Below are 22,415 nucleotides of genomic sequence, written 5' to 3' on the forward strand. Positions count from 1 at the left end.
ATTTATTTAGTGGATGACTTACAAATGAAAGAATGGATAGGTCGCGGGGGTCTGGGGAAGGCGTCTAGCAATCCAGCGGTGTTCTCTGGAGCTCTGCACAATCAATCTCCACCATCCAGGGTCCAGGCGCAGAGCGCGCGCCCAGAGCGAGCGCTTGCCCATCCAGCTCCTAGGTTTCCAGCACCTCCCCTCGCCCCGCCTCGTAGGCGTGACAGTTGCCAGAGTCTCAATGGGGGTTGGAGCTTCCAGATCCAAGCTGGAATGGCTACCCACTACATCTCCCCCTTTTTGTCTAAATAAGAAGGTTCTAAACTAATACAAGACTATATACAAAGGAATGGTTATCAAATATTGTCCAGAAATAATGAGGGATAATGACCTAGATAAGATGTAACTACAACCAATGCAAACAATATCAAGCAAGAAACACATTCTAAAATCCAGAGAAGTATAGAGCATAGGTAAACGGCATGTTATAAAGATCATTCAAAGGTGTCCTATCCTAAAGAACCTGAATCTAATACTTAATATGTTCTATCTAAGATATTATATATACTAAGTTGTAACTGTAACTGCTAGTCTTCAATCCCATCAAAGACCTGAGAAGGAACATAATGGTACCTGAGAAATGGTAGACGGATGCAAGCAACTTCGGGAATCTTGCAAGAGTAGACCAAGACAGCTGGCAGCCTGGACAGTCACCTAATGTTTCTCAGCATTGTTGGTGCATTCAAATTGGCTACAGGCCTAGAGTATCTGACAGACCATTTTCAGAAGCAGGATTTCTGAAAGACCATCTTACCCTGTCTTGGCAGAGTACAGTGGTCACTTTCCTTGTGTCCTGCTTGTCCAGAAAGGACAGCATTGCATTTGTACTGTCAGCCATCAAGGCAAGGGCAGTTCTTTGCCCCGTAGGCCATTTTGTGCCAAAAAGACAAACTTCCAAATGGAAATGTCTTAGAAGCCCAACATTCTCTCGGGATCAATTGGTGCAGCCAGGAGCAATTGTGCCTCACGTCAACAGAATTCTAAGTTATTTAAATGCCATATTCTCTAGGTCTATGAAGTGTTTGAAGATTACCTGTCCATCTGACCTATGTATCTGTAAATCTGGATAACCTAACTAACGTAACTATAGAGATGACAGACATAGGCGACCATAAATCTATAAATCTTATCTACCGAAATAACCTAAGGACTAAGGCTTCACGTAAATAAGGTAAACAGTCTATAAGCAAATGTATGGTGAAGAACGATGACTTCAAAATTGTGACAATACACAAGATATTTATAACAGAGGTAGGAATATATAGTGCGATATGCAATATGACAATAATCTTAAATATATATCAATATACCAAATATCCTAACAGAAGTAGAACATATATAAAGTATGACAGATATAAATTTACATTTGTATCAATATAAAAATGTTTCAAATAAGAGTAGAAATATATGTACATTATAACAAATATAGTTCTGTATTTGTATCAATATACAAATTATCTTAAACAGGAGTATAAAAATAGTTTACATGTGTATCAACATATAAGAATCTATAACAGTACAAATTACAGTGCAAATTGTCTAAGGTTGCTATTTTACCAAGTTTGTTTACTAGTATATACAATGATTTACCATCATATCTTATACCTATCCGTTCCATTTCTTCCGCCCCCCCCTTTTTTTTTTACAATACTGAGTTAATATTTTCTTCCACCCCCAACCCTACAACCGTCATCCATAACCCTGAGAATTATGAAACCTAAGGGAGAAGGGGCGTCGTTTTCTTAGAATCGCTTCCTGCCATTTAGGGGGTGATGTTATCTCTGTTGGGTACTGTGAGAAAGCTCAGATAGTTAAATCTCAGTTAGACTAACTGTAGGTTCTGCAGCAAGTTTTAGAGTAATGGGTAAGATTGTCTGAAATTCTGGCAAGAAGTGTAGTATGATGATGATTACCATGGCATCATTCTGGATTGGGTAGAGTTGTTGTTGTTGGGGCCCCATCTTCCTTCTGGTGACTTCTGAGATTGCTATTGGAAAAACTTATTTGTTATCAAAAATGGGAGGTTTGGATTTAAAGAGGACATAGCATGTAAGAAAGGATTCTGAGAAATCAAGAGTAAGCATGGAGAGAATTAGAATTTAGAAGACAATGGTCCCTTTTTATTGGTTTCCTTCTGTCTCACACCAGAGGGCTCTTCTGATATGGGACTGAAGAATCTCTTAAACTTTTCTTTTAGCAATATGCTTGGGTTTAGAGAAGGAGTGAGCCAATTCCATCTCCAAAGCCAGCTTGGCTATAATTGAATTGGAACCACAACTTTTCTAGATTGATAGAGAGAAAGATGTTAGACAGTGAGATTTTACCATGTGTAGATAGATTGGTACCAATAGATTCTTCCTTTCTGCTGTAAAGATCCGGATATCCAAGGCCTTATGAGTTTTGGAAGATGGGTATTTCCATTATCCTGGAAAGACAAAAACAGAACCCTACCCCACCCTTTGATTGTTAAATTTTTCTTACAACTTGTAGAGATGTCACATTGGTGGATGATCTTTTACTTCTCTTCATCAAGGGGTTTTTCCTGTTCGAATCGGATTTTTATTAATTTTGTTGGTATCCATAGCTTTTCTTCTCCTGCAGAAACAAAGGCAAAACCCCTTCCCCAACGTAGAACATATCCAGGTTTCCATTCTGAGGTCAGCACATCCTTGAAATAAACTGGTTGGTTTAGCTCAGGAGTTTTGTCTGTCGTCCAATGTCTCTCCGCAGCTGTTGTTCCTTTCTCATTAGCATTGAGAAAATTCAAGGTTAATAAAGCACTATGCAGTCTATTTCTAGGAGTCATTGTTACCTGTTGCTGTTTATTTAGCATATCCTTTAAAGTTCGATTGGATCTCTCTATGACTGCTTGGCCTGTGGGATTATGTGGTATACCTGTAACATGCTTTATATTGTAATAAGCAAAGAACTGTCTCATTTTATTGGAGACATATGCTGGGGCATTGTCTGTCTTAATTTGTACAGGTATTCCCATGATGGCCATAACTTCTAATAGGTGTGTAATCACAGAATCAGCCTTTTCAGAACTCATAGGAGTTGCCCATTGAAATCCTGAATAGGTGTCAATGGTATGATGTACATACTTTAATCTTCCAAATTCTGCAAAATGAAACACATCCATCTGCCAAATTTCATTTCTTTGTATACCTTTTGGATTACTCCCTGCAGGTAATGGAGTTTGGTTATAGATGGAACAAGTAGGACATTTTTTCACAATATCCTTAGCCTGTTGCCAAGTGATGGAGAAATCCTTCTTCAAACCTTTGCTATTTACATGGTGTTTCTTATGACATTCTGAAGCTTCTAGCACATTACCTATTAGTAACTGATCAATCTCATCATTACCTTGTGCTAAAGGTCCTGGTAGACCTGTATGGGATCTGATATGTGTTATATATATAGGATGTTCCCTTTTTCTGATGATTTCCTGCAATTGTATGAATAATGAAGTTAATTCTGTATTATCAGGAATAAATTCAGCAGTTTCAATATGTAAAACAACTCTCTCTGCATATTGAGAGTCAGTGACTATATTGAGGGGTTCTGTGAAGTCCATCAGTACCATAAGAATGGCATACAGTTCTGCCTTTTGTACAGAGTTATATGGACTTTGTACCACTTTACTTAAGTCTCCTGATTTATATCCTGCTTTCCCTGATTTATTTGCATCAGTGTAGAATGTGAGGACTCCAGAAATTGGCTTTTGTCGTACAATGTGAGGAAGGACCCATTCAGTCTTCTTTATGAATTCTATTCTCTTGCTTTTGGGATAGTGGTTGTTAATCTCTCCCAAAAAGTTACTGCAGGCTCTCTGCCAGTATTCATTATCTTTCCATAGTGATGAAATTTCCTCATTAGTTAATGGTACTACAATTTCTGCTGGGTCCATTCCTGTCAACTGACGAAGTCTTAATTTACCCTTTTGAATCAAATCAGAGATCTTTTCTATATAAGTCTTTAATTTCTTATTTGGTTTACGTGGTAGGAATATCCACTCCAATATAATATCTTCCCTCTGCATCAAAATACCTGTTGGGGAATGTCTGGAAGGGAATATGACAAGAATGCATTTAAGTTCTGGATCCACACGATCCACATGTGCTTCTCGAATTGTCTTTTCTACTAGAGCCAATTCCTTCTCAGCTTCGGCTGATAATTCTCTTGGACTATTTAATTCTTTGTCCCCTTCTAGAGTATTAGCCAAATTTTTTAGTCCATCTTTGGGTATTCCCATGATACCCAGTAAGTTGGAAATGCTTCCTAATAACTTTTGAAAATCATTAAGAGTCTTCAATCTATCTCTTCTTAGTTGTACCTTTTGGGGTCTAATTTTTTGTAGCTCTATCTTATATCCTAAGTAATTAATAGAATCTCCTCTTTGTATTTTTTCAGGAGCAATTTGCAGTCCCCAGCGAGGCAAAACTTTTTTTACTTCTTCAAACATGCTTTCTAATGTATCTAACTTTGGATCAGCTAATAGGATATCATCCATATAGTGATAAATTATGGATTGTGGAAACTTTACACGAATTATCTCTAATGGTTTCTGCACAAAGTATTGACACAAAGTAGGACTGTTTAACATTCCCTGTGGGAGGACCTTCCATTGATATCTCTTGACTGGCTGAGAATTATTATAATTAGGTACTGTGAAGGCAAACTTTTCTCTATCATTTTCCTGTAAGGGTATGGTAAAGAAACAGTCTTTTAAGTCAATAACTATTATAGGCCATTCTTTTGGTAGCATAGAGGGCAAGGGGATCCCAGTCTGTAGGGAGCCCATTGGCTGAATTACTTTATTAATAGCTCTCACATCTGTCAGCATTCTCCAATTACCAGATTTTTTTTTAATAACAAATACAGGAGAATTCCAAGGGCTGGTAGATTCTTCAATGTGTTGAGCATTTAACTGCTCTTGAACCAGCTGTTCTAAAGCTTGTAGCTTCTCTTTTGTCAAAGGCCATTGTCCAACCCAGACAGGTTTATTAGTTAGCCATTTTAAAGGTAAGGCAGTTGGTACTTCTGAGAGTTCAACAACAGTCGTGCTCTGTTTGTGAACAGCCTGAATGGTTGGTGACTGATTTTTATAGCATGTTATGATATTATTCCTAGAAACATGCATTGGTCTGTATTCCTTTTCTGAAAGTGTAGGAATTTTAATCTGGGTATTCCACTGTTGTAACAGATCTCGGCCCCAAAGATTTACTGCTACATTTGCTACATATGGCTTCAGCCTTCCTCTCTGTCCTTCTGGCCCTATGCATTCAACCCATCTCGAACTCTGTTTTATCTGAGATAGGGTGCCAATCCCTAACAGTTGGACATCTACCTCTTGAAGAGGCCAATTCGGATGCCATGATTTTGGTGTAATTATAGTCACATCTGCACCTGTGTCTACCAGGCCCTCCAGAACCAGGCCATTAATTCGAATTCTAAGCTTTGGTCTTTGTTCATTTATGGAAGTCTGCCAAAATATTTGTTTTACAGTGTTCTTTGTAAACTGTGATCCATCTATCAAAGCTGTTTTATCATCCATTGCAGTATCGGTTTTTACATTAAGCATTGGTTTATTCAGTTGTCCTGGAGAGGAATTTCTTCCACAGTGGCTGGGAATGTTCGTACTACAATTGATTTGGGGGCCTGCAAGAGGCCCCCTGAGGCGTTTCCCGCCAGTAAAGGGTTGCCTCGTATATCTATTTTTGATCTGCACTCATTGGTCCAATGTTGGCCTTTGCCACACCTTCTACATAATCCAGGAGGTGGTTGGGGTCTCCTGTTTAGGCTATTCCTAGAAGGAGTATTACTCCTAGGAGTACCCCACGTACAGTTTTTACTTATATGCCCTGGTGTACCACACTTAAAACATTTGGTAACACGGGGCCTTCTTTCACCTCTGGGATTTGTCTCTCCTATCCAAGCCTCATTACTGTAGTTAAGAGACTGAACACCATTAGTGTACTGAATCCATTCTTCCAAAGGAGCTGATCTGATCTTTAGTGGTGTAAGTATTCTTCTGCATTCTGCATTAGCATTGTCGAATGCCAAGGACTCAGTTAATACTTTTCTTAATTCTTTATCTGATATAGCTTTTGTTATAGCTGTGTTCAGCCTTTGTAAAAAATCAGTGAAAGATTCATGTGGTCCCTGAAATATCTTTGTGTATACCTCAGTTGGTTTTCCAGGTTCTGGAATTTTTTCCCAAGCATTTAGAGCTGCTGTACGGCATAGGGATATTGTATGCTCATCATAAGTGGCTTGTACATTCCTGTCAGCAAAACATCCCTCACCAAGTATTTGATCTTGGGAGATCACAAAACCTCTGAGTTTACCTTGTTGTTCTAAATTTTTTGCCTCTTCTCTCAACCAGCTCTTCCACTGTAGCTGCTGGCTATATTCTAGAACAGCTGAAATTAACTGATGCCAGTCATCTGGGATGATTCTATGTGAGGTAGACCATGAATTTAACATCTGTTTTACGTATGTGGATTGTATCCCATACGTAACTACTGCTTCCTTTATATTTTTAAAGTCCCTTGTTGAAATTGGTTGTAATGTATATGTCATATATGGCTCGGGGTGTGTGTCATCTGCTGGCTTCTCATGGACGATAACAGGATAAGCCATTGTATGAGAGCTGTTTGGAGATGTTACAACCTCTATGGTCTTGACCTTCTGCTTATTAGTTCCCTTGTCATGTTTACTGAGAGTTTCTTCTAGGGCTTGCAAACGAGCACCTAGGGTCTGTTCTAGGGAGTGAACCTCCTCTCTTGCAAGGGACTCCAGATTTCTCATGGAATCATAGACATTTTTATTTTCCTCAGAAGCACATGATTCCATGGACCTTATCTTATCAATTAATGATAATCTTTCTTCCTTATGCAATGTCTGAGTAGCCATAACTTCACTCTGGAGAGTTAGTGTTCTATCCATTAGATATTCATATTTATTATCAATAAAATCAATTTTGGGTACAAGCCTGTTTTGTAAATCCTGATTAGCAGATTCTAGAGAAAGAATCTTTTCCTGTAAGCCTTCATTACTATCTTTTAAAGCAGATTCCAGAAAGAGAATCTTTTTCTGTAAGCCTTCATTGCTATCTTTGAAAGCAGATTCCAGAAAGAGAATCTCTTTCTGTAAGTCTTCCTTGCCATCTCTTAAAGCAGATTCCAGAAAGAGAATCTTCTTCTGTAAGCCCTCACTGCTATCTTTGAAGGCAGATTCCAGAAAGAGACTCTTTCTCTGTAAGTCTTCATTGCTATCTTTTAAAGCAGATTCCAAAAGGAGAATCTCTTTCTGTAAGCCTTCATTGCTATCTTTGAAGGCAGATTCCAGGAAGAGAATCTTTTTCTGTAAGCCCTCATTGCTATCTTTGAAGGCAGATTCCAGAAAGAGAATCTTTTTCTGTAAGCCTTCATTGCTATCTTTGAAAGCAGATTCCAGAAAGAGATTCTTTTTCTGTAAGTCTTCATTGCTATCTTTTAAAGCAGATTCCAGAAAGAGAATCCTTTTCTGTAAGCCTTCATTGCTATCTTTGAAAGCAGATTCCAGAAAGAGATTCTTTTTCTGTAAGTCTTCATTGCTATCTTTTAAAGCAGATTCCAGAAAGAGATTCTTTTTCTGTAAGTCTTCATTGCTATCTTTTAAAGCAGATTCCAGAAAGAGAATCCTTTTCTGTAAGCCTTCATTGCTATCTTTGAAAGCAGATTCCAGAAAGAGATTCTTTTTCTGTAAGTCTTCATTGCTATCTTTTAAAGCAGATTCCAGAAAGAGATTCTTTTTCTGTAAGTCTTCATTGCTATCTTTTAAAGCAGATTCCAGAAAGAGAATCCTTTTCTGTAAGCCTTCATTGCTATCTTTGAAAGCAGATTCCAGAAAGAGATTCTTTTTCTGTAAGTCTTCATTGCTATCTTTTAAAGCCTGTATCAGTCCCAATAATGACTCATCTTTGTTCTTATTATTAAAGCAGTGTTTGAACACTGTGTGAATTATTACGATGAATGCCAAAATGGTACAGGCCAAATATGCCTGAGGAAGGTCATATATTTCCAGGAGAATGTCATTCATCATACAGGCAAAAAGGTTTTTAAATTCTTGTGAGGTAATGTTGTCAGCCATATTACAAGAATTACTCAAAATTTGTTAGTCAATTTTAAGATGTAAAATTATCAAGTACTTTTACTTGAAATAAAATGCTGGTTTGCTTATCTTACCTTTCTGTGGTATGGGGGGTGTAGTAGCGCTTTTCAACCAGCAGGCGGTGCTGGTACAGCTCCAAAGCAGGGCCTGCTGGCGACCTTGGCTGGCGGCAGCTGGAGGCAGATGGCGGGATGGCCGGGAGCCGGGTGCGGATACCTCACTCGCAGCGGTTTTTCACTGGTCTCGGGGCTAAGCTAGGGAGCTGAGACCGGACTAGCTGCTCCCCTTTTCGGGAATGGACTGGTTATATGGAACTTTGCAGGCGGGTTTAGGTACCCGCCAGCCGGGGAACAGGCTGAGGGCAGGAGCCGCCCAGACCTTTGGAATTTGACCCACGTGGGCGCCAGATATTGGGGAATATTATAAGGGCCACTCCACGTAGTTAAAAGGAAGATTTATTTAGTGGATGACTTACAAATGAAAGAATGGATAGGTCGCGGGGGTCTGGGGAAGGCGTCTAGCAATCCAGCGGTGTTCTCTGGAGCTCTGCACAATCAATCTCCACCATCCAGGGTCCAGGCGCAGAGCGCGCGCCCAGAGCGAGCGCTTGCCCATCCAGCTCCTAGGTTTCCAGCACCTCCCCTCGCCCCGCCTCGTAGGCGTGACAGTTGCCAGAGTCTCAATGGGGGTTGGAGCTTCCAGATCCAAGCTGGAATGGCTACCCACTACAGATGCTATATAGTTTTAGATGTATTATTTTGGCTTTTACTTTGAGACTTCTTGTGATATGTATAGCAGTTCTACTAACTTACAGGGTTTTTTTTTGTGTTTTCTATTAAAAGTGGAAAACAGAAATAGCCACATGAATTCTGGCTAACTGATTATTCCACATGTACACTTTTCTGTGTGTGCAAGTGTGTTTCTGTCCACAATGTGGTTGTACATAGGTATGTTGGTGTATCTGTGTGTGTGTGTGTGTGTGTGTGTGTGTGTGTGTGTGTGTGTGTGTATGGAGGGGCCAGAGAACAACTTTACACGCCATTCTTCAGGCACAATCCATTATTTTGGAAGGGGATCATAGGGTTTCTTTGACCTGCAATTCATCAAGTAGACTAAATTGGCAGACCAGCATGCCACCATACTTTACTTTTAATATAGGTTCTTGGCATCAAATTTGGGTTCATAATTGCAAGGAAATCTTTTCCTGATTAAGCTGTCTTCCCAGCCCCCTCCATATACATTTTTATTGTTAGTTCTTTGAGTATTTTATAGAATGTGTTTTGATTATACCTACCTCAATTCTCCCAACTTCTTTCAATTCATTCCACTTTTCTACCCACCCAATCTCATGTCCTCTTTATTTTTAAACCCATAAAGTTAAATTTGTGGTACGCATACATTTTGGGATGTGTGGCCTTTTACTGGAGCATGGCTGACATTACAGGAGCCTCACTTTTAAGGAAAACTGACTTTTCATTTCCCAGAAGCTGACAATTTTCAGTAGCTCCTCGGCTATTGTAGAGGTGAGACTTCATGCCTACCTTTTCTATCCATGCTGAGATCTGGTCTGGCTTGAGATGACACAGATCTTGTATATGCTCCCATAACTGCTGTGAGTTTATCTGTGAAGCTTACCTAATGTGCCTGGAAAACAATCCTTTCTCATTGTCATCTAGTAACTCTGGCTCTTATGCTCTCTGTGCTCCCTCTTCTACAATGATCCCTGAGCCTTGGGAGGAAGGCACGTGGCATAGACATTCAGTTAGGATTGAGAATTCTGTAGTCTCTTATTTTCTGCATATTGAGAAGGCTTGGGTCTCTGTGTTAACTAAAATCTACTTCATCTATTTTGGTGAAAGTTGAGAGAGGAAGAAATCTAAGAGTTTAATAATAAGTCATGAATAATTTGATAGTACTATGTTCACTTGGCAAAATGATAGTAATAGGTTCTGTTGTATGGCCTTTGACCTGTCTGGTCACAGGTTCTTGGTCTGCTGATGGTGCCATGTATTGGCTTCATCTTGTGAAGCAGTACTTAAATCAAATCAGAAAGCGATTAGTTACTTCAATGATCTTGCCATGATTGGACCAATGAATATATCTTGCCAGGTCAGTCATTATTGTAACTTGCAGGATTCACAGCTGAAAACCCTTGCATAGCATCTCCCAGCATTATGAAAACTAACCAGTAGGGATGAAACTTCCAGCTCAGTACTGCCTTAAGCTTTTTGTGCCGTATGACATAAACATCTACATATATTTGATATCCAAGCAGGAGGATCTGATCTCCAACACTCACATAAAAGTTGGGTGTAGCAGCATGCACCTGTAAACCCTTATGCTGGGGATGTGGAGACATTAGGATTCTATGCACTCATGGGCCAGTCAGTGTAGCCCAGAGAGGGAGTTTTAGAGCAGTGACAGACCCTGACAAAAAATGGAAAAAGATAGAAAGTGAGTGAGAGAGAGAGATAGAGATAGAGATAGAGATAGAGAGAGAGAGAGAGAGAGAGAGAGAGAGAGAGAGAGAGAGAGAGAGAGAGAAATAGAAAGAAGTCTGAAGTTGACCTCTGACTTTCACCATCTATACAAATAGCACAGCATGCCTGGGCACATATGTAAATACATGCATACACCACACACACATAATCATTTCTAATTCCATTTAATACATTTACATATAAATGTAGTGCAATGCAATTTTAAATAATTTTTCTTTTGTGTGTTATTAATTTTATGTATATTAAGTAAAAAATTAATTAGCTCATTGGCCCAGAACAATTACTATAGAACTACTACGTACCAGATTCTGTGCCAGGCATATCACAGGTCATATGGTCAAATTCTAGTGACAATGTTCTGTATTATCTTCTTTTTATAAATAAGAGAAAATGATGGATTTTACCAAAGTGACTAACAAGTAACAGATACGGAACTTCAAGCCAGAATGCATCAGCTCTGGATTCCAGTTGATTTTGTGCAGTCTAACTACTCATTAAATTTCTACCTTTGTATTGTGTTCCAAATGTGTGCATTTTCCACTTAAATACAGGAAAATTCTTCACCTGGGAAATTCTTGTCCCTACATTTTGAGTTTTGGTGTGGTTTTTGGGACATTTAGCATACTATTTTCTTTCTGCTCATTCCTATTTTGCATTTGCATGTGTGCCTGTGCAAAGTACTACTGAGTTCATCACTCATCAGAATCCCTTCCGAACACTGATGATTCCAGTGTGGGTTTCTTCTTGCTTCTTATCTCCTTTTATGAACCTTTACTATATTCACCTTTTTCTTTTACTTTTGAGATTGTAATATACTTACATCATCTTTCCCTTCCCCTTTCTCCCTCCAAACTCATATACTCCTCCCTGCACCCTTTCAAATACATGTCTTTTTTCATTAATTGTTGCTACATGCATATATGCACATGCATGATATATATATATATATATATATATATATATATATATATATATATATAATGTGTGTGTGTGTTTATTTCTAAATATAACTCACACTTAATCTGTATAATGTTACTCAGATGCATGTTTTCAGGACTGACCATTTGGTCCTAGATAACCAATTGTGTGCTCTTCCCTGGAGAAGATTATTTCTCCCACTCTCAGCATTCCTTAGGTGCCTGTACTTCCTTGGGTTGTGTTGAGTCCTCATGTGCTCCTTCCCCATCGACTTTGGCATGTCCATTGGTGCCATCCTTGCTCAGCAAACATTTAGGCAGTCATGTTGGCAAGTCTTTATGGATGTAGCTTCTGACTAGGAGACACAATCTCACAGCAAACTCCTTGGTCCTCTGGCTATTACAATCTTTCTGCTTCATCTTCTGCAATGAATCCCAAGCCTAAAGTATGGGAGTGTTGTACAGATGTGTCCCATAGCCCATTCAATATGAATGAGACAGTTTTATCCTTTATGCCTAAGAATAACTTGTATTTACTGATTACTAAATTAACCATCAAATGTGCTTTACTGAAAAAAGATTTTCAAGCCGGGCAGTGGTGGCGCACGCCTTTAATCCCAGCACTCCGGAGGCAGAGGCAGGCGGATCTCCATGAGTTCGAGGCCAGCCTGGTCTCCAAAGTGAGTTCCAGGAAAGGCGCAAAGCTACACAGAGAAACCCTGTCTCGAAAAACCAAAAAAAAAAAAAAAAAAAAAAAAAAAAAAAAAAAAAGATTTTCAAGTAAAAACAACTTGGTTTTTGTAATCCAAGAATAATGCATTGTTCTGAATTCATGCTGCTATTGGAGAACAGCTATTTGTTTTATGTTTTAATCTAGGTTAAAGAGACTAAATTAATATAAGATCACTGAGCCTGGGCAGTGGAAGGAGTTGCCCTGAAGGCTTTCAAACAAGATGTAGGCAGCATCTGTGCTTTCAGTTTTGTGAGACGGAAGTACAGTTTCCTTTAGAACATGGCAGGAGCTGTGAGATAGGGGAAAACACAGCATCACATTCTGGTTCAGAACATTGCTTATCATCCCTTTGCTGTCTTTACAGCTTCATTTCAAGTGTCAGGAGAAGAGAAAGAACCATGAAACCCATGAAGTTCTGGTTGTTTCCTGTTCCTTCATGGAGTATGATCTACAGAGAAATATTAAATGGACTATAGGTTCCTAATGGTCATGTCTCAGAGTTCAACGGCTGTGACTGCTCTATACACAGCTCTGTGTGTAACTGAGGATGACTAGAACTTTGATCCTGTTCTCTGTACAGAGAAAATGTTTAACAATTATAAGACTTTGATTAACACCATCAGTGTGCTAAGGCCTGTTTTATATCCCAAACACTGGGGAAAATATGCTTCCTGCTGTGAAGACTGTGATTCCCTCAGCACAAAGAGTAAAAGCCTGGAGGATTTCGTATGTGACAAGAACGAAAGGGTGTCTGTGAAACCCCAGTTGCATATATTACTGATCTGCTACAGAGAAGAGGAAATTACCCAGTCAGAATAGATATGTCTCTGTAGCCTTGTATCCGCATTCTAATAGCCACAGAGTTTATCTTAGTCTGAATGGAGCTCTAAGTTATTAATTGTTTTAATGATTTCATTGATTTCTGTTAATCTAGGTAATGTGCCTTACTAAACTCGGTAGTTTATTTTACTTTTCAATTAACCTTTTACTTTTGTTATATCATTTTTTATTAAAAACAAAGGTTTTATCTGCATTTTAATGATATGCCCATCTTAGTGTATTATGAATAGTGTTTGGCTGTACAGCAATTTCCCTGAATACTTCAAGGTAATGGCCAACCACAATGGGTATGTTTTATTTCAGTTTATTATCAGTATGAAATATTTTTTATTGTTATTTGAATAAATGCTAGGATATTTTACATAGAACCGAAAATCTTTATATCAAAGAATCTAACTGTAAAGATAAAATTCTCATTTATGATTTTGATTCACTTCTTCAAGTTTAGAAATCATGAAATTATTTAAATTTAATTATAAGTTGTTTTAATTTTATTTAATTAATAATTGTAAAATCTTATTAAAATTTTGTTGTACTAACATCTTTTAAAAGAAAAAAAGTGTTCCGTGTATACGTTCTGGGGATTATAAAATATTTTACTAGCATATATTGATTATTTAATATTCAATTTATTCTGCCTAATTAAGGCCTCAATTTACTTTGAAAGGTATGAGATTGTGCACTCACAAAACATTAATAAGATGACTAAGCATTATACTAAGAGATTCTTTATTCTTCCACTCTGGAGTAGGATATCCACATACAACTTTTGTACCAATTAAAACTTGTTAATGACTAAACACTGCAATTGATTAGTCTTTGTATGTTTACAGCTCACTTTAATTGCTGAAAAACGCCATTTGTCAGCTTCATGTTGTATCGACAATGCTATTGACTTATCTGAATTTGGCTTTGTCTTGTCTCTCGTACATAAAACTCACATATGCAGTTCAAATGGGAAATGACTGTATTGATTTCCTTAACTTGAGCCCAAATGCTAAAGATTTTTGGATAAGCTTTCTCATTACTTAAGCCAAAATCAATAAGAAAGAGCATCTTTTAATGAAAGAGCAGTTTGAGCAACGTACTTCAGAAATAGGGTCCTGTTCATTCTTTGCTTTACAAATCGATCTCCTAGGTTCCTTAAGTGAGGTCCAATTGGTTGACATTGTGGTTTGTCTTTGTGTGTAAACTTGGAGCTTCAGAAAAGAGAAGCTGAGCTATGTAGACAGTAGAAGGAACATGCTCCCTGGGAAAGAAGGTATCTGCTACTAGGTGGAAAATACAGCAGGCAACATGACTTACAATCACAACAACACTGTTTCACATGCTTTAAGTTTATGCTGATGCATTTCATGACTGCACCTCCTTCATTACCTCATTTTCTTAACAATTCTCTATTAATGTTATATGCATTCATTTCATACATTTCAGTGTTATTTCAGTATTAGCTTGTAATTAAGTAAATATGTCTGCAGGTTGGTGCAGTTTATATATTGTAAAATAATTTATAGAAATATTAGGCCATTTAAAAATGGGTACTTTTTTGAGTGATAGGTTATTTTGTGTGTGTGTGTGTGTGTGTGTGTGTGTGTGTGTGTGTGTGTGTGTGTGTAATACTTCATCTTCAGGAAGACACACATAGAAAATGCACTAAACACATAATGTTCCTGTTCTGAGGAAGAGCAGGAAGAACTGAACACATAAAACAAGTGTGGACAGGTCAGACGTCAGGTACTATACTACGATACCATTAACTCCAAGAACTACATAAATTAAGCTGATTATGCCTTCACTTAATTAACTGACAATGACCTATTGATGCATAGGCCGAGTGAGCTAGAGACCGCCTGCTGCACTGTACTTAATTTATTGGTTTTCAATTAGTTCTTCTCTTGCCTGTGATTGTTGAGGAAAAAAGTCCATTTACATCCGTGTCTTGTGGTATGCTTTTATGCACAGTGGATTTATATTTAAACCTATCTTCTCAGTCATTATCATTATTAAGAATGTTAAAGTTTATGTAAGTACTTGTTTTTAAATTGCTTCATATAATTTGATTTCTGATGGAATAAATATGCTAATTAATTCTATTACAGGGACATGATATAAAATACTGTTAGATGAGGTTTACAAAGATCTCATATTCATTTCAAGTGTCTTGCTTTAGTAAACTTTATTTTTTTACCAAAATTGCTGAAAATATGTTTTTTTATAAGAAATAGGCAAACATTATAGGTTTCACTGTTTTCTATTTTAAAGAGTTTTCTTAAATATAAGGATTATACTCTGAGTTGCAGCTCTGAAATTTTTATAGTAAGTAAAACTTATTGTATTCAACATACTTTCAGGTCAAATTTTCCTTCAGATTTTGACATTACAGGTACAATATAGCTGCTACATCTTACTCTGTTGCTATTTGCTCTGTAGACTGTCTAATCTACTATTTTGAGTATAATTATTGATCATTCTTAATGTTGTCAGCCTTTTTTCTTGAGAGTACAGCATCAGATACTCCTTGTCTGTAGGTATTATAATTATTTGTGATTACCTATTATTATATGCACCTATAAATTACTAATGTACAGGGTCACTGAAAATATGAAAGTAAATAAAATATAAAGGTAACATGTTAGCCTGCTGTGGTAAGCCATGCATGTTTTTCGATCTCAAGTTTGCATTTGGGAATAGAGTTAGCAGAGGAACCTGGCTTCGGAGCTCCATTTAGAACTGTCAGTTCTCATCGGTGGACATGTTACTTGTTTTGGAAGTTCAGAAGAGATAAATGTTCCCGTGAACTGGGGAAGTCAGGAATGGATTAACAACTTAATTGCTCATACAATACACATGGGTAGCACTCTATTGTCCATGTCTTTAAGTTCAGTGTCAAATACACTATGCATATACCCTATATTAGCAGAGGAATTTTGAAGTTATTTTAATACTGGTTTATTTTCTTATTCATTTGTTATTTTCCTACTTTAAGCTTTTTCTCTAGAGAAAGAGCAATTGAGAGGGAAATAATAAGGTATAAGTGACTTGAAAGGGGAAATGGGAATAAAACAGAGATGGACTTTAATTAGGGTAAGTCAAGAAACAGTAATATAGAAGACAGAGGGAGGAAGATAAAATAACAGGAAAGATGTCTAAAAAAGGCATAAAGAATTATATTATTATTTATCTACCTAAAATTACATATAATGTGCATAAGTCTGTATAGACAACAACATATATAGTATAAATGGAAGCTTATGATCCAAGCTGACTAATGCTTCCCAAAGAGCTATAGACTATCTAACAGAAAGCCCAATACTATTGAGAAGCCCCCATTTGAATTGTTGGTCAGAGTTTCCCAGGAGACTCCCCAACCTGCATTTGCCATTGTCCTTGGTGCATTCCAGAGGTCACAGGCAAATCCCTATTGCTGAAAATACCATGTACTTTAGACAAAAGGTCTGAAAGGACTGAGATATTTTGAACTGAAAGCCTCCTCACTGATAATTAGCTTTCATGATTCTAGAAGGCATCATGCAACTTCTAAGGGGGGGGGAGAGCAACCGAAATTCCAACCCAGATATGCTGTCTATGAAAACAATAACCAGCATGGAATGACATCCCTTAGGTCACAATAGTGCCACACATGCTGTTGTGGTAATCAGTAGCTCTCTAAGTGGACTTCAAACCTATTCAACAAGAAGGAACTCATGCCTAGACTAGACACCTGGTCATGTAGCCTAGGTTATTAGAGTCATGATCCTGAAGGAGAACATACAACTACCACTTTACTAAACCACTATAATCCAAAAACTACATTCTAAATATTTACCCTATATCCACAGATAAGTGTATTCCTCACCCTCATCAAAAAATGTCTTTTCAACCTACATAGACCTTTACAGAAAACCATTACTGATCAAATACAGAGACCAAGTGATCATGTCATGCCCATCCCAACCAATAAATCTGTGTATAGTACAACTCCTCAAGATAAGACTCAGGATTCATAGCCAAAGAGCAGGTGGAAAGATTGTCAAAACAAGAGGAACAGGAAGTTTGCTATGAGATTGTGTCTTCTAGAAATGTTAGAAAAGCTATATCCAAGAAGACTCATCAACATGGCTGCCTAAACAAGAACTGAACAATGAAGGCAGCAATAGTCATGCTGACATGGAAGGGGGAAAACTCATGGGGCCTCAATCTTATACAAAGAACTACCAGCAATTAAAAAATTTGGGATAATTGTCTTCTCTTGGGAATTTATATGTATCTTGATCTATCTATCTCTGTCTCCATAGCTATATATCTATCTGTACACACACACACACACACACACACACACACACATACATATATATGTATGTGTGTGTGTGTGTACAGGCAACAGAGATAGAGTAATATATATTTAGATATTTAGATATTCACAGGGAGGGAAAATATCAGGAGGGTGGCTGCCCCTGCTCAGGTGAGAAACAGCAGAGAACTGAGCAGAAGGCAGAGCTTATGTAGAGTTTCTTGAGAAGTGGAATGGAACTTTTAAGAGTGAAGATTTCTAGAGTGGGGATTGTTGGAATTTCAAGTCCAGAGATTGGGCTTTTTGCTTGGTAGTGTCAGGGGCTGGGCCCAGCAGTTAAGGCAGTTAGAGTATTCTATGTGTGGGTCCTGGCAGTTGTAGGTATTCAGGGGAGGGGCCTGGTCACTCATGTGGCTCAAGAGGCTTACCTTCACTCCCTTTTTATTATTGATAAACAATCATGTCCTGGGAAAGGGGGTGATTTTATTATTAGATTATTTCCTGTTGAACTGGGACATTGGAGTGTTGGGGTGAATGTGATCTTTGCCATTAGTGTGTAATTGGAGTTTGCTGGCCTCTGGCTCTCTAGTTAGTGGCCAGTAATCCTTTAATAGCAACTGCTTTTAAATTCTGGTTAGAAATCTTTTGAATTCCGCTTGGTGGTGGTGCACGACTTTAATTCCAGCACTCGGAAGGCAGAGACAGGTGAATCTCTGTGAGTTCCAGGCCAGCCTGTTGTTCTATAGAGTGAGATCCAGGACAGGCTCCAAAGCTACAGAGAAACCCTGTCTTGAAACAAACAAACAAAAAAAAACAAAAAAAACTTTTGAATTTATGGTTGAAGTAATCTAGACAAGAGGTTTATAAGGCAGGTGACACTAGCGGGATTAAGAGAAAAGCAGAAGGGGTTAAGGAGGGTAGTATATAATTCCATATTGGACTGTCAATGAGCCACTGTCTAGAGGCATTGAGCTGTTTCTTACGGTTTTAGAGATCCATCTAGAGTTGTTGGATCTTGTCTTTTACTATACATGACCGGCTGGCATGGAAGCAACATTCCACCCTGAGGAAGACACAAAGACCACCTCCTTCTGCTGTCAGTGAATCTAATCTTCACTGATTTTGTAACACTTTGGTGGCCCATAAATCTATTTGGCCCTAGAAGGTAAGAATTGCTGGAGCCACCCATTGGTGATCCTGGATGAACTGAGAGAAAACCGATGATAAAAAGCTAGGGGAGTAGTCAGTCCTGCTGCTCCAGTGGCGATGCCAGCAGTTATACCCAGGACTCCTGGAGAAAGGGTAGGACCTGAAGTGCCCATTTGTTATGCCATGCGATGCGAATTGGCAAGGGTTCTTCACCAGGTACCACCTAAGTGGTTCTTATACTACCAAGTTCAGCTATCAGTATGAGTTACATTCATGTGTGAATATATGGAGTTGCACTTTAATTATCAACCCTGTTCTTTGTGATTTTTGTTTTCAGGACAGAAATTGTACAAAAATAGAAAAAACAGGCAAAGAGGTAAAGCCCCAGTGACAGTGAGATGGATAAGTGAATTATAGGGAACCAAACTGGCCTTTGACAGCTAACATAGAGCAATTTCCCTACTCTATTAGGACGGGCTATTGGTTAGAGGTGGGAGGGGGGATCTTGATATGTAAGAGTGACCCTGGACAGGTATACTTAGGAAGAAATAGAGGAGGAGAAAGCATGTTTAGCTGTAACAGATTTTCAGATCATTTGTTTGCACACTGGCAGAAGTTGTGGCCATTGAAAAAAAAGCACACCAGTTTAGGCCATTGAACAGTACTGAGGCCAAGCTGTTTGTAGTAAAATGGAAAGTATTTAATAAAATCTGAGTCAGTGAAGAAAGAGAGGAAGGGTCATAAACGAACTCTGCTTGGGGGGTAGTTTATGTAAGTTCCAAGTGGAGACTGAGAGGCAAGAGAGAAGCCCAGGAGTGCATACAAAAGCTGTGAGACTTCCAGGATGGAGCTGAGAGACAGGAGAGACAAGGTCACAGAGGCCCAGAAGAGCTTAAAGAAGCTGCAGGACATGGAAGATAGCTCCTTTTGAGAGGCAAAGAAAATTGCTGCACATAGGCCCAGGAGAGCACTAGGAGAAATAGACCAAGTAGCTCCAAGGGAAAGAGGGCAAGAAAAGGTCTCAGAACCTGGAGCATGAAGGCAGCTCCTAGGGGAGGCGAGGAAGTTACAGAAGGAGCTGAGAGAAGCCATGAGGGAGCAGAGGGCTAAGTGTTGTGATAGCAAAAATGTCAATCCAGGGTGTTCTCAAGTGGGCTGAGAGACTTGGCAGAGAGAAACGTCCCAAACCAAAGAAGAGAGGCATCCCTTTCTATGTGATGGGAGCCTGGCAGGGCAAGAGGAAGTGTCCTAGCACACTGATGTGTAAAGTAAACAAAGCAGGGAGCTCTGCAGTGACAGTAGAGGGGGGAGACAAGCGGTTAGAGCAGGTAGATGAGAACATAGCTGAAGAATTGAATACGTGGTAGGGCCCTGAAGGGTGTTTCAGGGAGTATTCCCACGCGGTGGACAGGGCATAGTGGGGAGATGCCCACTTGGCAGGTGATCCAAAAGGGCAGAGCCAGGAGCAAAGACATTGAGTAAGTAAGGAGACATGGATGGTTAGTTAAGGTGAAGAGAAGCAGCTAAAGAGGCAGATTCTAGAATCAAATCTGGTGGGTGACAAAAGCCAGAAGAAACAAATAATTGGTGCATACCTTAGGAGCGTCAGATCAGTAGCTCGACGCAGTTTGAAATGTTGAGGGCATGGCTGACAGTTAAGTGTAGCATTCCCTACCAATGCTAACTGAAGAGAGACACTTGTATGTTAGGGGATGGGGCAGGTGGTGAAAAGAGATGACAATAATGGGTAGCCTGAAGGTTAATCTTTTTTATTTGTGTATAAGTTCAGCTGCAGCCAGAGCACACAGGCAAGGTGCCCATCTTTGGACAGTATGTTCTAAATTTTTGATAAGTATGCAATGGATGCACAGGAAGGTGCCAGTTGGTGACCCAGGATACTGAGGGCACATCCCTCCTCTTTTTTCTCTGTAACCCAGAGAAAGAAGGGCAAGTTAAGCCTGAAAGATGGTCTGTTGAAGCATATGAAATGGCTTAGTAGTGAGTGTAAGAAGGGGTTTATGTGAGGGGCCAGGGGCCATCTCATATAGGGTATGGTCAAGAAGAGAGCAGGAAGGAATCTAAAAACATAAGAAGCTGGCCATCCCTAAGAACGGTAGAATTTCATCCTTGGAGGTGGGAACTCTGAGTGATTGAATTAAGTGTTTTCTATCTAGGGTAATGGACTTGTGAGTTGGAATGATAGCTAATCCCAGATAAGAAACCCTGAGGAGTGGACAGCTGGATCTTAGCAGGTGAGACATTATATCCCCACCTGTTTAATGTGCAGGGATGGACTCGGAGGTTAGAATTTTGCCAAATAGATGTGGGATGTGCTGGAACCCCTGGGATTAGTCTGGTCCAAGTAGGTTGAGTAGAAATGTGAGTGTCTGGGTTAGTCCAAGTAAAAGTAAAGATGTTTTGTGATTGGAGATAGAGAATAAGTCAGAGGCTAGAGCCTGACCAAACGAATGTGCGGTTTGTTGAGGCTGGTAAAGCTGTCACCCTACTTTGAAAATAAAGAGAAGGAAAGGTGGATCCCTAAAACCCCATCAGGACTAAGTAGATGGCCCCAGTGTCCAGAAGGGAGAAGTGGATCTCCCTGATAGTGTAATATTTACCCTATGCTCCCAGTCAGTGGTGGCAGTGGTCCTGTAAAGGGAGCCTGGACCCTCTCAGTCGTCCATGGCCAGATGTAGGATGTCAGATGAAGGGTCATCTGGGCTTGATGTGCCCATGCCACAAGAGACATGGGGGCAGTCAACACGCCAATGCCCTTCTTAATGGCACCTTGTACATGATCTGTGGTGGTTTACATGGGTTCAGAAAGGCCTGGGCTCAGGGACCATTCTGACTGCCTTCAAAACAGGAATCTGGAGGTTCTTGGGCTTTGGGAGGCCATGGAGCCTTGGCAGTTGCCATGGCCAGTCAAAAGGCCTTTGCTAGATCAGATACTTTTGTTTTGGGGTATTTTGCTTTCATCTCTTTCATGATATATCTTGAAGGTGACAGCTAAGGTTTCTGCCTGTGGATCTAAGGGTCCTCTCTCTAGAGATTTAAGTTTGGCCTTAATGTCAGGGAAACTCTGAGAGAAGAAGTAGGTCATCAGAAGTTATTTTCCATCCAGGGACTGAGGATCCACATAGGTATATTGTAAGAGGGTCTTTGTAAGGCAGTTGAGGAACTGAGATGGGTTTTCATGCCTTTCTTGGATGACCACCTTTTCATAATTTTCTATCTTAAGGGAAGCCTTTCAGAGACTGGCCAGGAAACAAGTTATTCCTAGCAAGGATGCCTCCTGGAGTATTGAAATTCCACACAGGGTTCTAGTCTGGGACTCAGCCTTGACTGGATGGGCAGGCTGTCACAGAGAAGGGAGGAATAGAAACCAGAGAATCTGGAAAGGAAGAGAAGTGACTGTGGGTTGAGGTAGATAAAGGGGAGGCTTTGTTAGTGTGATTAAAAATAGTGGATGAATCATCTAGTTTTGGTCTCACAGCAAGGAGGAGCTGTATTTTCCTTGGTTAGCTTATGTTGTATGGTGATTTTAAAACAGAAGTATTACAGCCCTTTTCAGGGAAAGGTTTCCCTAATGCAAGTGTATTAACTCTAATCCTTCAAAAAGGGAGGGTACCCAGTGAAAGTGTTTTTCTGCTCTGCTCTGCTCCAGTACCCACAACTCTGAAGGGAAGATGGGAGAAGAGGGCGGGAAGAGGTACAATAGCCTTGTTTGGCCTAAGGAAACTGAAAGATTGCAGCTCCAAGGGTTAGGGTATGGGATC

Source organism: Peromyscus maniculatus, chromosome 2, assembly GCF_049852395.1.
Source record: "Peromyscus maniculatus bairdii isolate BWxNUB_F1_BW_parent chromosome 2, HU_Pman_BW_mat_3.1, whole genome shotgun sequence".
NCBI lineage: Eukaryota > Metazoa > Chordata > Mammalia > Rodentia > Cricetidae > Peromyscus > Peromyscus maniculatus.